Source organism: Crocodylus porosus, unplaced genomic scaffold (assembly GCF_001723895.1).
Source record: "Crocodylus porosus isolate Cpor-Errol unplaced genomic scaffold, CroPor_comp1, whole genome shotgun sequence".
Classification (NCBI taxonomy): domain Eukaryota; kingdom Metazoa; phylum Chordata; order Crocodylia; family Crocodylidae; genus Crocodylus; species Crocodylus porosus.
The window spans coordinates 66,584,114-66,602,243 of record NW_017728918.1 but is presented as its reverse complement, the minus strand read 5'-3'; positions in this window follow the sequence as shown (position 1 = coordinate 66,602,243).

The following is an 18,130-nucleotide window of genomic DNA, read 5'->3' as shown; positions in this document are numbered from 1 at the left end:
CTTTTTTTGGCTAACTTGCTTTTGTAGAGAATAATATTCCTGGCACAGGCCCCATCTTTCCAAAACTAGGGAAAAACCTGGAAGTTAGTTTGTTGATAAACAAGATTGCAGTATGCAAGGATGCACCTATAGAATTTTCTGTAGGTTTTAGTGTTGATTTCATCCTCAGGATTTTTTAAACTAAGGATTTTAACGTATTTTATAATAAAAATTGGTAGGCTTGCTCTGTTATATCTCAGCAACACTAAACATAATAGAACAAAATTGGAGCACCCATCTATGAATTCTGAAACTTTTAATTAATTTATCGTACAGGTACCATAAGCGACTTGTTTCATAGCGTGGGAATTGAACAGTGACTCCACGTGGATGTTTTATGGCTGTGAATAGATTTTCCCCTCTCCTCCCTCACTTCCATCTCTCACAACCTCAGGGTTTCATGGGATGGGAGAGGGGGGTAACTTCTGTCAGTTATGTTGTTGTGGAGAGGTAGGAAGGTATCTCCATAGAAAACAAGGCGGGAAAAAACACAAGTGAGAATGGCATTTCCCAGTACATGCAAAAAAGAAAGGAAGAAAATGGTCATTGGCCAATTATAATAAGCAGTTTTAGGTGTAGTGTGATCAGTGTAGTCCCTCTGCATGGTGCTTATGCATGCAAGATCAAACTCTATGGAATAATAGCATCTGAGCCCTGTGTAGCAGGCTTGCCTTTTGGAGCTTGGTTTGAGTCCCAGGCTTGAAACCTTGCTGTTTTACTAGGTGCTGCCCATCCACCAATCAGGAAGCAGCAAGAGAAGTTAAGTCATGCCCCTTTCCTGAGCGGGGGGGAGAGGAGCTCCCCTCCTGGACCTGACTGAAGACTGCAACATTCAGGTCTGGAAGACTTCAGGGGCGGAGCCCTGGAGAGTATAAAAGGAGCTGCGTGCCCAGCAGGAGGAGAACAGATCCAGGACAGAGAAGAGAGGGGAGAGGAGAGCTGCTTAGCAGGGCAAAGTAGTAGCCCAGAAGTGCCCCTGCAGACTTCCATCAGTAGGGAACAGCGGACAGCTCTAGCAGCTCGGCTCTCAGTGTGCAGCATGGTGCATGTCATCCAGACCCTGGGAGCTGTGTGAGGCACCTGGGGTCTGCAACCTCTGGCACGCGGCCAGAGACATGGTGCACAGGCCGGTGCACAGAGTAGGACCTCTGAAGTGCTTGGGCAGCTCAGGTCCTCAACCCCCAGAACGAGGCTGGGAGCTCGGGACAGGAGGCGCTGCACAGAGGGTCTGAAAGCAGACTGAGCCTGGTGCTGCCGGGCCTCCAACCCCTAGCAAAAAGTTGAGTCCAGGGAGCTAGATGGTTTTTGGGCTACTGAGCCAGCAGACAGGGCCAAGCCAAAGCCCCAGAAGCCCTGCATAGTGGAGCCCTGTTCCAGGGGACAGCAACCCCCCTGAAGCCCACTGCAGGCAAGAGAGCAGCTTGGCACAGAGGATGAGGGCCACCCTCCAAGCCTGGGAGCCATGAGTTACAGGGAAAAGAGGATTCCCACAGGGGATGGGGAGTCCCCTCTAGTTAGTTGAGGGCTCCTGAAAGTGGAGGTCCCACTGGGAAGGTCCCCCCTAAAGTTACCAGCTTCCTTGTATGGCTTGGGAAAAGTCCAAGGGCACTGGGGTTTCCCCTGGGGATTAAGTTTATCTTTGGGGTTCTTGTGCCATAAGTGGTGTGATGTCATGCCTTACATTTTGTGAACTCTCAGGTTTGTAAATTAGTAGATGAGTAGAGTCCTAGGGCTCTGCTGGGACCCCCTGTTGCTATTATTTCACCTGTTGTTTATTTGTATTTATTTGTGGCTTATTTATTGTTCACCTGTACTTATTTATAGTTTCTCTGTTGGCTATCTGTGTTTATGTTTCAGATCAGATACTTACTTGTATCTGGAGCACTAGTGTAAGGTTTTATAGCATTTACCCAGAGGGTATTGTTTATGTTATTTGTTTAGATGTCCTATAAATCTATCTAGGTAGTTCTATCTAGATACACACACACACACACACACACACACACACACACACGCACTGTACATATGTTTCTATCCATGTTTCTTTTCCTTGTGATAACTTAATGTAAATAAATTTGTATATAGTTAAGTCCCCTGACTGTCCTGACCTGGTTCTATAGGGACGGAGGGAAACTCAGCTGTCTGCCGTTCCCTCCACAGCACACCTGCCAGCTAACAATTCCCTTCAATTGGTGAAGAGGAGTATATACCCGAGTTACCTGGGCTACACCTGCATTCCTCATTCAGAGATGAAGTTCTGGATGGCAGGAAGAAGAGTGGACTGTGTGATTCATTCTGACTGCAGCATCTGGAAGAACAGGGTTACTATATGATATTTTAACAACTTTTCTTCTTCAAGCATGTGTAGTCCCACTGAAGGTGACTGGCAAGGAGTGTCCCCTCTAGACAGTAGGATGAGTCTCAGATGCATGAATCAGATAGTGATTGTAAAACAGCTCTCTTGCATTTGCTTTTTGACCTGAAAGCTAAACCAAGGCCTGTTATTTAACAAAAGTCCATCTGTTATTCTACTTGACTGGCTGATAAGTTTCTCTTATTGTCAGATTCCTGACACAAGTAGATGTTGCTTGAGTTCTGATGGAAGAGGAATACCAAAGGGGTGGTAACACATGACTATGCACCATGTTTTCCATATGGACAGTCTCTGTATTGAGAACTCCGGACCTACTACCAGAAATTGGTATTGAAGGATGGAGAGGACGCGGCCAAAGTCACCTGGCACAGAGACATGTGGCACAGGATGTCCCCCTCTACACTCAGGGGATGGTGGCAGTGAAGAAGAGGAAGGGACAAGTGGAACAGAGGACAGCAACAGCAGCAGCAGGTCCTCCAGTGGGAGCTGGAGCAACAACAACGGAGAGGACATTTGAACTGAGTATTTCACAAGCGGGGCAGGGATGGAAAGGAAGTGTTGCCTGGTCTAAGGGACCAGGATGTGCTTATTGGTTTTGTGTGTGTTGCGCAAAATGAGGCTATTGTAACGGGTTTGGTTGGCCAGCAGGCCTTTGTATGGGTGTGTGGGTACGGTTTTTTGTAACGGGTGAAGGTTTTTCTTTTTGCAGTGTAATACTAGGAGTGTAGATATATATAATCTTACAGATATAGATATTTACCAAAAAAATGGATTCATAAGGATTTTCACCAGAAAGTTTTGGAGAGAAATGGGAAGACAATGCTGATGACCAGGGATCCACATTTTCCATTTCCCAAGGAAAAATGTGGAAAAACCCAGATTTTCCCCTTTGAAGCAGGAAACTATGGGTTTCCCCTTGTAAGATGACAGAGTTCCAGCCTGCAAGGAGCTGCTTAGAGCTGGGGAGATGGGGGGAGGGAGCTCAGAGGCAGGGGGTGTCATATGCATGTGTGCACATACACACACATGGCCAGCAATACATGGCCCTGGCAGCTGGATACAGGTAAGTCTATGGGACAAGGCAGGTTGGATGGCCAGGGCTTGGAGACCATACAGGCATGGTCCAGGCACATCCACTGGCGATGCGTTGCGGGGGCACATGGCCCTCTTAGATTTCTGTGCCAACAGTGGGACAGGTGGCATGGGGCACAGGTCTGCAGCCCAGCTGGACCAGCTGGAGGCAAGACCCACCTCTCTAGCCCAGCAGGCAAGACCCAGTAGCTGGGTTGGTGGCTCGGAGTTGTGCCCCTCCCCCGCACTGCAGCAGTGGGTACCTTACCTTAGCAGCCATCATGGGCAACTGGTGCTGCCTTAGTTGGGGGGGGGCATGTGCCCCCCTCGCAACCATTCTTGCTGCTGCAGAGTTCCCCTGTGGCTGATCACTGCAGCCACTTCCAGGAGCAGCTGCGGCTGCTTCTGGGAGCAGCTGCAGCAATCAGCCAGTGCTTGCAGGGGCAAGCACAGATGATAAGCAGGCACACTGGTGCTCTCAGGGGGTGACGTACACACCTGTGCAACCCCTATGTGTCACCACTGGCAGCCATGGTGGCATGGCTGGCACAGGGCTCCTGGTGGTAGCAGCAGCACTGGTGTGGAGTAGTGCCCCTCCACTGTGGCAGTGGGCAGGGGGCACCTCACCATGGCAGCCATGGGAGCACAGCTGACATGCAGCTCCTGGCAGGCAGCAGTGACACTGATTCTCCCTGTCCTGCTCCGCTTTCCTGTACTGGGTCCCACCCATTGGGCCATGGAAATGAGTCCTGCCTGGTGCTTGTTCAGCCAGGTTACAGACCCACGCCCAACTGTCAATGCAGAAATCGGAGGGAGGGGGGAATGTGCCCCTCCTTGTCCCTCCAACATGTTGCCAGTGGGGTTGCTCACACACCCTCTTCCCCACACACCCACCTGGTTCAGGGGGGACAGTGCTGCTGCAAGGAAGGAGCAAGTCTGGGCTGGGCAGGAGTGAGGGGCACTGGCGGGGCTTGGGCGGGGCTGTGGTTTGGGAGTGAGGGGCAACAGCATGGGCAGGGGGAGACACTAGCACATCAGGGCTGTTCAGTGCCACAAAGCAGGGGTGGGGAGGGAGGGAGCAACAGCCACAGCTGGACCCACACCCTGGTGAACAAAGAAGGCAGGAGGAGCTCTGATTTTCCATTAAAAAAAATCACATACCAAAATATATAGATATTTAGAATTTATTTTATTATAATGATTGAGGCAATGTTAGGCTTCCAAAATGCTTTAAAATTGTAAATATATCAATAAAACACTGTATTCAACTGATACCTATGCATACATACATATATGGCATTTCATTTTAATCATAGAAAAATGTACACATGGGGGTTTTTAATCAAAGAACTTTGGATCATTGCTAATGGCCCTGAAATTTATGACTTTGAGAGCTGGCCCCTGTGTGATTGGGTATCACCAACTTTTTCCCAAAGTATCCATAATTAATCACCGCTAGGACGGGAGCTGCAAATGATATTCCTTCAAGAACTCTCCCAGACTCCTGGTAGAATCTAAGTTCTGTGATTATGTGAAATCTTTCTTCATCTGAGATTTCCCAGGGGATTATTTCTTTCCCAAAAGTTGCTGTGAAATATTTTTAAGGGCTCAAAGGAGAATAGTAGGTTGGCTCCCTTGCTAAATTCTAGTGCTACAGGCAGAACAATGCACCTGAAGAAGGCTTGGGGCACCTCTTTCTTTTATGCCCATGCACTGGAGCACAAGAAGTACAGGGCACATACATGGTCCCAATGGACACTACTAATCAGATGACTCCAAATCTCATATGCACATGCCCCTACAATAGGTTGCACCGTGAAACTTACCTGAAAAGAAGCCTCTCCTTCTACTGCATCTGATGTTCTGCGCTTACAGTGTTGACTCCTTATTTTCTGCTAAATTATTCATAAGCATTTTTGCCATGATTAGAACCAGAGTAAACATGAATGGTTTTTCACCCAGGGAAACTTCCAATTCAGTAAAAAATACTTTATTGCCTAATATTTGCAGCCTATTGTGCTTCACCGTATGAACTCTAAAAGGGCTTAATTTTTCAGCTGTACACGCTCTCCTTTGAAACTCACTTGCAAAACACTGATTAGATGCAGGGCTACTTGAAAAGTGAGAAAAAAATCCTCTCTACAGCTGACTAAACCTCTAATAAATGCTGCATGTCTTTACAAACATTTCTGAGTGGATACACTTAAATTGTATTCTCTTCATTCTTCTTCAGGAAGTTCCCTGTGAAAAAGTCACATCCCCTGCTTTTCCAGGTACCCCTATTCCATCTAGCAGGACCACTTCTTCTAATAGTGTTTTTTCCCCCCATCAAAAAAACGGTAGCAACTGTTAGGCTTCCAAATTTTAAAGCAATTTGGAAGCTTAATAGTGCTTCAGTCATTGTAATAAAATAAATTCTAAATACCTATATATTTTGGTGTTTGATTGGGGGGGGGGTTATCATGGAAAATCAGAGCTCCCCCTGTCCCCTTCTCTCACCAGGATGCAGGTCCAGCTGTGGCTGTGTGTCATGTCCCATCACCCCCAAGCTGTTTTATGGCACTGAGCAGCCCTGACATGCCGGTAGCAATGAGCAAAAAACCCATAGTTCCTCCAAGATTTCCACAAACTGTCACAACCATCTTCCATCTATTTTGCTGTCCATCCTAATGTTGAATTCTTCCTGGGTGACTTATGACAACCATCTTATTATACAGGAAAGTGGGGAGCAAATGTAGCTTGTTTCCAGCGCTTATTTCTCTCTGCTTTGACTAATGTGCCTGTCTGCATATTAGAGGACCCTTGGTATTCTTCAACATTACTAGAAACCCAAATAGTCATCAAAAGTACACACTTCCATCTTAAACTGGCCATGATCCAAAAGACTGTACCACATCCTATGAGGTCATGGCCACCGTGTTCCACATGTTCCTGGCTCTTCCTGGTTGAACTTATGGTCTAGAAATAAAGCCACAAACTGAAAGAGCTCTGGTTTCAACAGAATATGGAGGCCAATCTACCCACCAGCACACAACACAGGACATGTCATAAAGCAGCAAAATAAGAGAGAAAGCAGCTTTTTAAAAAACATTTCTTTACAAGCACCTGTTAAGACTCAGGGGACTTCAGAAAAATCTAATCTTGGTCTATACTTCATAGTTTCATAGTTAGTAGGGTCAGAAGGGACCTGAATAGATCATCAAGTCCGACCCCCTGCCATGGGCAGGAAAGAGTGCTGGGGTCAAATAACCCCGGCAAGGTGATTATCTCGCCCTAGACCCCCAGGGTAGGAGCCAGCACCACTTCCCTTGGAAGTTGGTTCCAGATCCTAGCCGCCCTGACTGTGAAGTAGCACCTCCTGATATCTAGACTGAATCTACTTTCAGTCAACTTATGGCCATTATTCCTTGTTACTCCCGGTAGTGATCGGGGGAACAGGGACTCTCCCATTGCCTCTTGGTCTCCCTTGGCCTGTTTATAGACAGCCACCAGATCCCCTCTCAGCCTTCTCTTGTGGAGGCTGAACAAATTAAAGTCCCTTAGCCTCTCCTTGTAGGGCTTGCCCTGCTGCCCCCTGATCATGCGAGTGATCCTCCTCTGGACCCTCTCCAGGTTGTCTGCATCCCACTTGAACTGTGGTGTCCAGAACTGGATGCAGTACTTCAACTGCGGCCTGACCAGCATCACATAGAGGGGGAAAATCACCTCCTTGGACCTGCTTGAGATGCATCTGTGGATATATGGCAAGGTACGGTTGGCCATCCTGACTGTATCCTCACATTGTCAGCCCATGTTCATCTTGGCATCAATAATGACTCCAAGATCCTTTTCTGCCTCTGCACTGATGAGAAAGGAGTTCCCTAGCCTGTAGGTCTGCTGCTGGTTCTTCCTCCCCAGGTACAATACCTTGCACTTGTCAGTATTGAAACCCATCCTATTCTCATCCACCCACCCCTGTAACTTGTCCAGATCTAGTTGTAGCCTGTCCCTCTCCTCTAGCGTGCCCACTTCTCCCCACATCTTAGCATCATCTGTAAATTTGAACAGGGTGCTTTTCACCCCCTTGTCCAAGTTGTTAATGAAGATGTTGAACAGTGTGGGTCTGAGGACCTAGCCCTGGGGAACCCCACTGCCCACATCCCTCCAGGTTGAAACTTAAAAGTGTTGCCATCACTTGTATATTGATTTGGAACCAGCACTACTAACCAAAAAATTACTGCCCAAAAAAGTGTAAACACACTTGTTTTGTTTGGAGAGTATGTGTCAGCTACATAAGCAGGACTCCTTTTAATAGGATAATCCATGCCCATTTAGGAGGCTTTACTAGTATAGCTGCATTGGCAAACCCTTTCTGGTATAGGCAAGGCCTAAGACTCTCAGGCTAGAAAGAGACATTGCCAAATGAAGTGGATTAGCTGTGCCACAACATATCATGGCACAGCTGATCCACTTCACTGGGCAAAAACACAGGTCTCCCCTTGTCCTACCTTTGATGATGTGGAACAAGGAGCAATGTGATCTCCCCACATTCCCCAGTCAGCCAGACCTATACTTGACATTTACTGGGAATGGGTCTGACTGAGCAGGGAAAGCAGGGCTTTTCTCCGCCCAACCAGACCTGTGCTCCTCCATGACTGCAAGGGAGCGGGTCTGGCTAAGCAGGAAAGGGCTTTTCCCCCCTCAGCCAGACCTTGGGAACAGGGCTGACTGAGCAGGGAAAGCAGGGCTTTTCCCTGCCCTGCCAGACCTATGGCCCAGGTACAGCTGGGCAGGGAAAAGCCCTTCCCTGCTCAGACTCACTACTCCATGCTCATTTCCGACTTCCCTGCTTATGGAGAGGCATCCCGAGATTCCCTGGGTGCTCTCTGTAAGCAGAGAAACAGGCAGGTGCTCCGGGGGCTTGAGGGGCTGACCACAGAGGTAAGAGACATCCACCAGAGCATAGCAGCAGAGCCTATTACTACTTTTTATTGCACCACTGATTTTCCTGTCATGTGGCACAAAAAGGGCAACAATGTCTATTTGCTTACAATTTGTGCCACCATAAACATTTTTTGGTGGCACAAATGAGACTTTGGGTAACATCTGTTTCTACCTTCAGGTTCTTCACACAGGGGTAAGTGCTTTTTTATGACAGTGAGCCAGTTCCTTAACTGAAAGTTAGGACCCAGAGGAGGTCCTAAATGCCATGGGCATGGTGCTATTGTGTTGCTGAGAAGAGAGGAAAGAGAGAAATTGGACCGGCTGCACTGTGCTGGAAGGGGACATAGAGAAGCCCGAGGTGTAACTACATCATATGAGGCTTTTGGGTGGTTCAGAGAGATATTTGCATAGATGCAATGTTTTCTACAGATTCCGTTTGCTTTCTGTCATCACCAAATCACCTACAGAACCCCCCCGGTAAAGCTATTTTTGTTGGTTTTATGCAATTGAGAGGATTCAGCCACCTGTATGGTAAAGACAGTACTAGTTTTTTCCTGTTAATTCCCTAGCTTTTTTTTCACTTTAAATTAAATAAAGGATATCAGCTGTGAAAGCGAGCTTCTATCAGATTAGTATACCCCAGAGCTTCACAAGTAGAAGTTCAAAAGGGCACCAGTAGCCGTGTAGGCACACATTTTAAACAAATCTGATTCAGTTTTAAATCTGAATACGAGATGAGATGAAACCTTAGTAACAGTTCACAGCATTAGGCAAGAATCCAAAGCAAACTGACCCCAGAACAGGAGAAGGAAAAGAGGAAAAACCGTTCTGGAAGCTCTTACATTTTTATCCAAACAGAATGACACAAAACATTAGCCAGCAAAATGGTACAGGCATCCAGGCTGAATCATGATCTGATTACAAAGCACAGGTAACAACTTAGTAAGAGTGCCCAATATGAACCTGAGGTTATTGATCTACCGAATGACCTGCTTTCAGATTTCAAAACTTCATGAGAGGGTTTTTGTTTCTAAGGTTTAAGGTGCCTCTTTGCAGAACAGTCATTACTCCAGAACAGGTTAAAATATGCAATGCAGTCTGTGTTGAAAGATTTCTGAAGTGTTTTCAACACCAAAAAAAGAAACCGTTCATCTATACAAGTTCACTGGAGAAGGGCTGCTGTGGCAATAGCCTGATCCTTCCTACAATAGGACGTGACGGACTGTCCCAGCTGTATTGAAATTTGTGCCTAAATAAGTTGTTTAACGATCTTTGCAGCAGTGGCAGGACATTGGCTCCCATGGTCCCCCGCTTTACCAGTGGCAGATTAAGGTGTTTGTCCTTGGAGTTGTGTTAGGATTGAGTGTAGTTTGTCAAATAGGTTAGAAAATGGATTTATATGGGATCATCCCTCATAATAAAATGAAGAGGAGACTTACCTTGAAACTTGCAACTACTGAGGGACCCCACACGTTTTGGGGTGAATAAATAAGGATGAGGAGATGCTCTTAAAAGTACAACAGATGGTGGTCAATGACAGGCTGAAGGCATTAGACACAGAAATGCCTTTTGTGCTATGGAGAATCACCCTCCCTTCTCCTGTAAACTAGTAGTGTAACAAAGGGTAGGTGAGGAGAGCACCAGCTCCGGGTACTAACTCAGAGGGAGTGCCAAGATGTTGCCCCCCGCCAGGGAGTTTGTGGCATGGCAACAGATGATGCTGAAGCAGCAGCAGCAGCAGCAACAGCTGGGCCAGGCAGCCTGTCCCACGGCAGCAGCACAGCCCCCCCACCATGCACTGCACTCAGCACCTCAGCGCATGCTCAGTACCCACGGTCTTCTGGTGCTTGGTTGCATTGCCCACTACTCAGTGCTCCAGCAGGGCTTTGCTCAGGGCACAAATCTTGTACTTATGCCTCTCTACTGTATTTTTCTCCTTTCCCTCAGAAGTCTATTGGGCATTTGACACTAGGAGGCACAAGGAGAAGAGACTAGATAAAAATCATATGTCATTTTTAAAGGTTTTAACCATTTGAACCATTTAAAGGTACTTTTTGTCATGGGTGAAATAAGCAAAAATACCTGTGGAATAACATGGGTTTTAGCAGCTGTTCCAAGGACTCGCAAACCCCTTGAGATCCTGAAACTTAACAAGCCCACTGGGAGCCCAGCTCCCCTGGTAGCATACCTCCTGCAGGAGCTACAGTGCCCGTCAAAAAAGTCCTCCGTAGTTCCACTGCGGCACCATCACACAGTTAAAGGGACTGTATTCAAGTCAGCCCATCTGATATCTTCAGGCTCACCAGGGGAGAACATGGCAGAGTTCAGCAGGCTTTTACAGATCTTCAGTTTCCTAACCTGACTTTGAAAGCCGGCAAGCATGCGATGGTACAGAATTCAAGCTGCGAGGGCCTGCTGCTGCCATGCACTCACATGTTGTATTGTTTGTCTGCATTCTCACAGGTGTTGTGTTGCCTTTCTCTCAAAAGCAGAAGGATGAAGTATCTGAAAGAAACAGACAGATGTGGCAAAACAAGGCAGAGGAGCTTAGCCTGAACTGACAAAGTACCACTAAGGGGTTACTGTTAATAGAATTATTTAGCACACTTGAGGACAACAGTATAGCTTTACTGCTTGTAATATCTGAATCCATCCATATGTAGATGCTTTTTCTAAAAGAAAGCTAAAAATCAATGTACGTCATTAGCATATATTAAGAATCATGTCCTGCTGGCAGCCTGTGGATATTAAAACAAAATTACATTTCCATTTGTCCTCTGAGCAATTTTCTACACGCTTTCAGTACAAATGGGAAACATTTATTATTGTGGAAATCTTTGATTCCTCTAAGACAAGGTGTTTTATATACATGCTAAGCACTGCAATTTATATATTTTATTTTGCAGTTGGTACTGCAATAAGAACAAAAACAGTCCTTTGCAACAAAATGGTACACACCTTACCAATTATATTTCTATTTGATAGTCAGTAAAAACTGAATCTCTATCATTTAACCTCTACTGATATCAGAAAGTGAGTATTTTTCCTAATCATGAAGGAATATGCAATACAGAAACATACAATATGAAAACCAGGATTTAATGGAAAGAATACAAAAGAGAAAATCTGAAGCCCTCATTGAAAGACATGGTATAATATGATGTGATGAATTTAGGTCAATTTTTAATATAGCTTAATGGTATGAATTGGTACATTTAAATATTTTTAAGATCAATAATGTACTAATGCAAGCTATCCAATGTAACAAATTATTTCTGGGTTATGCTTCACAGAAACCCAAAAAAATATATTTCCTGAAGGATTTTATGATGCAAGTGGCAAGGGTGTTCTCATATTATCTGGGCCCTAAAAATGAGATTAGGAAAAGGTATACTGGGAGCCATATCCTCAGGAAAAATGCTCAAAACTCCCTCAGCTGAATTAAGTAGAACTATGCTGATTTACAGCAGGTGAGGATTTAGCCTGTTAGATTAACATCACAGTAAGGGAGAAAAGAGATAAAACCTCTCAGATTCCTACAATTTAATTAACAGTTTCAATATTTGCTTCTTTCATTTCATTTTATAGGATGATTTTGTAAATATTCATCCCTTAAAATTTCCCCATTTCCATTTTTGGCTTGTAACTTGGTTTAACTGGCCAGAAAAGGAGGCATCGTACTGGTTTAATGAAAGCAATAAAAGTCAGGTCCTTACATATGTAGGAAACACTGACCGTAACATTTGCTCAACTCATTTTCATGTAAAATCTAAAACAGCTGTTTCTTTATTTCAGTTATTAGGTGCTTTCTTCCTAGCTCATAGGGAGGAACATTTCCTGAGGAAATTTGTTATCTGGTGCAGGTGTTATCCTTCGGCTTTGACTGACGTGATGCTCAAAATGTTGTTTTACTGACCTTTATGCAACTTAAGGGCATGTATTTACTACTTATTTGAAAAGCTTCAAATGCAGAAGTGAGGCATATAAGAACCCATATTACATATATTAGACCTACCCAACTTGTCCAATTAAGGATCTTCCTTAATTCAACCAGTGCCCTTCCAATCTCTGACAAAGTCCTCTACCCCGTCCCCTAACTCTCCCCCGACATAGCTTTGGAGTGGCTATTTCAGGCTTCTAAGTCAAGATCATTCAACCACCTCAAACATCATTCAGCAAAAATCCATCCACACTGGTGCAATATGCTCTGAATGTTTCTCAGAGTGTTTGAATGCACCTTAAATAATTCCTTTACTTAGACTGTCAGTACCTCCAAGCCAGGACCTTCTTTTCTCTGAGACAGCAATGGATAAACAGTCAGCACTCAGATTTTTTTTTTTACCTGAAACATTGTCAAGCTGACTTTCAATAGATAAACCCTCAAATAACTGAAGACTTCTCATAGGAACCAAAGCTAAGTACAGACAAGATCTATAAAATGAAGTTTTATACCGTATCATTCCTGGAGCTTACAGGCATGAACTGATCTCTAGCTAAGATGTGATGAGTTTTCAAACATTGTAATATTTTGCAGTTATTTGCATATGGGGAATGCTATCCCTTTCTCAGAAGTAATCTGCACTGCCTTCTCATGGAGACAAGGCAAAGATGAACCATTGGGCAGCCCTGGTTTGATAGTTCTTATGTACCTTCCCTATGTTGCCACAGCAACCCAGCATGCCAATTTATATGGCATGATAGTAATCTGTCTCCATAGGAACAAAAAAACCTTAGCTTCTACTGAAGCATGAACTTGTTAAAATCTGAAATTGTGCTAGTAAAAAGAAAATTTGCATTAAAAATCCATGTGGGAGCCTGGAAGATAGACTTAGAAATAGTAGCTAAAGGCTTAAGCAGGTTTGGACCGAGGCTAGATTAAAATTTATTAGGATGGCTCCCAGCATGGAACAAAAATTTCAATTATTGACAAGTTAGACATGGAAGCTAGGCATTGAGGAGGTATGATCTAGGTGTTAAAGTGACATGTCTGGTTGCTAGCATACTGGGTTTCTACTCAGGGGGCACCAGGTAGGGGGGGCACGCGAGTGCACGTGCACCCCTGAGAGTGGCGGTGGACCCCGTACAAAAAGGCGCCACCGACAGTGTCAGCGGCACCTGCAGGTGGCCGCCACTTGGCACCACCACCCTCCTCACCACCAGTGGAGTCTGCAGACGGTCACCGACCCCGGTTGGCGCTCGCCACACTACCCACCCCACCAACAGCACCAGCAGCGTCTACAGGAGCTTCCACTTACTGCCACCACCACGCTCCTGCCACCACTGTGCCCCCCAGCCAGTGAGGGTACGCGTCGTTCATGTTTCTGTTCTTGACTCTCCACAGATAGTGTGTGATCCTGAATAAGAAAGTTAACTTCCCTTGTCTCAGTTCCACAAAAAGCTAAATTAGTTTTGTTAATTCACAGGAGTATACTGAGAATAACATCAGTTTTTGTTTTTGTCAAGCAGTAAGGGTCAGGTTCTACAAAGCACTCAGATGCCTGAAGTGCAATTTAGGGAGAATTTGCAAACGTAAGTGAACTAGGACATTTGATAAAAACTCCACTTAGCTGCACAGGTGTTTAGGATCACGTAAAAATAGGGCTGGAAAGGATCCCAAGAGGTCATTCACTCGAGGCAGGATTATTCTCATCTAAACCATCTCATCCAAACATTTGTCTAACCTGCAGATAATCTCTTCCAATGTTTAACCACCTTCAGAGTGAGAAAATTCTTCCTCATAACAGCCTAAATTTCTCTTGCTTCAATTAAAGACTGTTACTCCTTGTCCTGTCACTTGTGGCTTCAACGAATAGTCCACCACCATCCTCTTTACACCTTTCAGGTCTTTGAAAACTGTTATGAAATCCCCCTTCAGTCTTCTCCAAACTAAATAATTCTAGTTCTTCCAAATTCTTCTGGTGCATCATAATTCTTAGATCTTTGATGGTCTTTGTTGGACCCTTTCCAATTCGTCTAATTTTTTTTTTTTTAAGTGAGGTACCCAAGCTGGACACAATATGCTAGGGAAAGCCTCACCAGTATGAATAAAGTGTAAGTGCCATTTCCCTTTATATGCAGATGACATTCCTGTTAACATAACTCAGTATACTGTTGGCTTTCTTTACAACAAGACCACACTGTTGCCTCATACCCAGGCTTGAAATCTACTATAACCCTCAGGTCTCTTTTGGTAGTAGTGAAACCTAGTCAGTTGTTCCCAAATCTGTAGTTTTGCATGAGATTTCCACACTAGTGCACTTGTCCTTTTTGAATTTCATTCGATAAATTTCAGAACATTTTTCCAGTTTATCAATGTCATCCTCAATCCTAATCTTCCCTTCTGAAGTATGTTGCACCTCCATCCAGCTTGGTGTCATGTGTAAGTCTGTCAGCTGTGAAAATGTCATCCTCCATCAGCTAAATTAGGTTGATCAAGTATGACTTGCTCTTGACAAATCCATATGGTATGTTCCCAATCACCTTTCTCTCCTCTAGGAAAATTCCAGCTCTTATTTTTCAATCAATTTTTGACTACAGAAAAATAAACAGAGCAATTCTTCTGTTGCAAAGAACTCAGCAAGACCACAACAGGACAGAATAATTTTAAGAATATGAATTCCTAGTTGAAACCCTCCTGGGTTTATCATGTGAATCATGTTTGTACATCTAACAGTACTAACTAATGGTACCTGTAGCACCTTTGAAAGGATTTTAAGGTACCCTAGGGTGCCAAAGTACCCTGGTCAAGAATCACTGCCCTAAGTGCTTAGAAATAGATCCCTGGATGACATGCTCCATAATCTTTTTAGGTATCAGGGTTAAAAAGAACAGTTTGTACTTCCGTGGGTCCTCCATCCCATTTTTAAACATGGGCATTATATTTGCCCTTTTCCAGTTGTCTGGAATCTCACCTGACCTCCATGAGCTCTCAAAAGATAAATAGCTGATAGCTTTGTAAGTACCTCAGCTAGTTTCTCGAGTACTTCAGGATGAATCTAGTCTGGCCCAGTTAACTTTAAAACATCCAACTTCTCTAAATCTCTGAACATTTCTTTCCCTTCCCTGACCTTTCTGACAACTATGCTAAGTCAACTGATAGCTCATCTTACTTGTGAAGACTGAAGTAAAAATAAGCATTAAAATACTTCGGCCTTCTTCTCCTCCTCCATTAATAGGTTGGTCTCTCCATTTAGTAAGGGACCTGTAGGGTGTAAATGTGTTCAGTAAGTGAAACACCACCATGAGGGATGCAGACTGCAGACCTAGCAGACATCAAGATTATGGCAAAGTGTGTGTTTAAGTTTGTATAGAATAGATAGATATAGAAATCAGTAAGTAACAGGCTGGAAAAGTAGAATAAATTCTGTTAGTCAAGGCCACTAGTACTGGCCCAACTGGATGTAGAAAACTGCTTTTTGGAAAGCACTAAGAGTAGTTAAAGGTATCAGCTGCAGTAACTTGATGTTTTATCTTTTGATGAGAACTGAATTATCTGCTGCTAGCTAGAATCCTGTTAATATAATAGCGTGCTCTTGTAAATTGAATAAGGCCACCTGTTGACCACCTGTTGCTAGCCTTGGCCAATCTCAAGGGGCCTAGGTTAAGCTACAGAGATGTGACTGAAGTCAGCGATTGTTACTGAAGAACTGCAGAGTGAACCTGTGTGGCCATGACAACTAGCCTGGTCAGCAAAAGGCAACTTAATAGAGCACAAGGCGTGGAGGGAAAAGGATTCATAATAGATAATTTGCATAAGCAGATCACAGCTTGAGTTTAAAACTGGTAATAACAGTAACTGAGGTAATCAAGTGTTTTAGATGTAGCTGGGCTTGTACATTAAATCAGTTATAAAATAAAGAATCCTTGGCAGCAAAAAATCAAACAGATGAAAATGAAACAGGATGGTGGCAAGCAGCATTCCAGGACAGTGACGGAAGAACATAAAAAAGCCTTTTTCCATAAGAACATAGATCTCAGCTAAATGACAGATTCTTAGTCCATAAGAAAATTGGTTTAATCCCATTCCCTACATTTCAGTGAAACAAAGAAATTTGTCTGCTTCCCACTTCTACTGCACCTCAGAACAATTATACTTGCTTGAGAATCGATAGGTGTCTACATTTTTATCAGAAAAATAATTTTGTCAGCAAGATGCCCTGGTGTGCTCAGAGGCCTTGACTGATCTGAGCATCCCTGTACCTCTCTTTTTCACCTAAGTTCATTTGGGATTCACTAATTAATGTACCTATAAACCTTGGGAAGCATAGACAGAAGAAGAAAATATGATTGAGGGGGCCCAAGTGTGTAGGTGTGCATGGAAGTGCAAACGTGCATGCAGACCCCGCAAGTAAGTCAGTTGTGGGGAAGGGGTATGGAGAGGGAAGATTGAGGCCCCCATAGTGAGGGAGTGTGGCAGAGACAGGGGCAGGGGTGAATAGGGCCCCAGGGGCCAGGGCAGGTTGTGGGACTGCAGAGCATGGGCAGCTCATCCAAGGGCGGAATGGGGGCTCCCGCCACTGCACACACCCCTGCAACAGGCACAGGGGACACATGCCCTCCTGATCTGTGCATGAGGTGGAGGCAGCTGCAGCTCTGGGCTGGGCTCTGAGCCCCAGTGCCAGTGGCCTGGGAGTGGCACAACACCACGTGCCTCCTGTGCAGTGGCTGCACCACCTGTCCAGCAGTGGGAGGTGTTGTACCACTCTTGGGGCACCGGCAGCGGGGTGCAGAGCCCAACCCACAGCAGCAGCTGCTTCCACCCCATGCACAGATCAGAAGGGCACGTGCCCCCTGTGCCTGCCCTGGGGGTGCATGCAGCAGTGGGAGCTCCCTCACCCTGTACCCCTGGATAAGCCACCCAGGCAGTGAGCCACATTCTGGCATCATTCAAGATGGCACTGGCCACATATCAACATGTCAAGACATTCAGCAGCAGGGCTGAGAACATTTGGGAAGAACTCCTCTTCCTACATAGCAAAATCTGGTGGCAAATTCCATAGCCTACTATGGAACCCTCCTTCCTTCATTCACGCCCATATCCATTTTAGTATTTGAGGACTCAGTACCTCATACTGCAGAGCATTCCTGCAATATTTCAAGCATCTTTAATTTCTTCTGTCTTCAACGCTACGTCACAAGAGCATAAGTGATTAAATCTCATGATTAGCATCCTTCTGATCCTTACCACTACAGCTTCTGCACATGCACTGTTCGCCTTGAAAACTGTTTAAATAAGTTAGAACACAAGTAAGAAGTAGTTTTACAGAATCTTGCAGATTCAGGGATGCAACAGGGTCTTTTCCCAGGTGTGGCTATGAAGTCCCTGAAAGCCCCTGTAGCCCTTACCACTTCTGCTTTCTTTGGGGCCATCTCCCCTTCAACTCGCCTGCCATGCCTTAATGTAATTATACTTTTTGAAAAAGGAGGCTGCCCCAAGATTCTTCAAGCCAGATCTCATGCTCATGAGTGCAGGTGTCATAGACTATTCATAGACTTAAGGGCTAATTACATGGTCTCCTGATCTCCCCTTATACCCACACCCAAGCCTTGCAGATATCATAGAATCATAGAAGTAGGGTCGGAAGGGACCTTGTAGATCTTCAAGCCTGACCCCCCTGCCTGGGCGGGAGAAAAAGACTGGACTCAGATGAGTCCAGCCAGGTAGTCATCAAGCCTCTTCTTAAAGATCCCCAGGGTAGAAGCCAGCACCACTTCCCTAGGAAG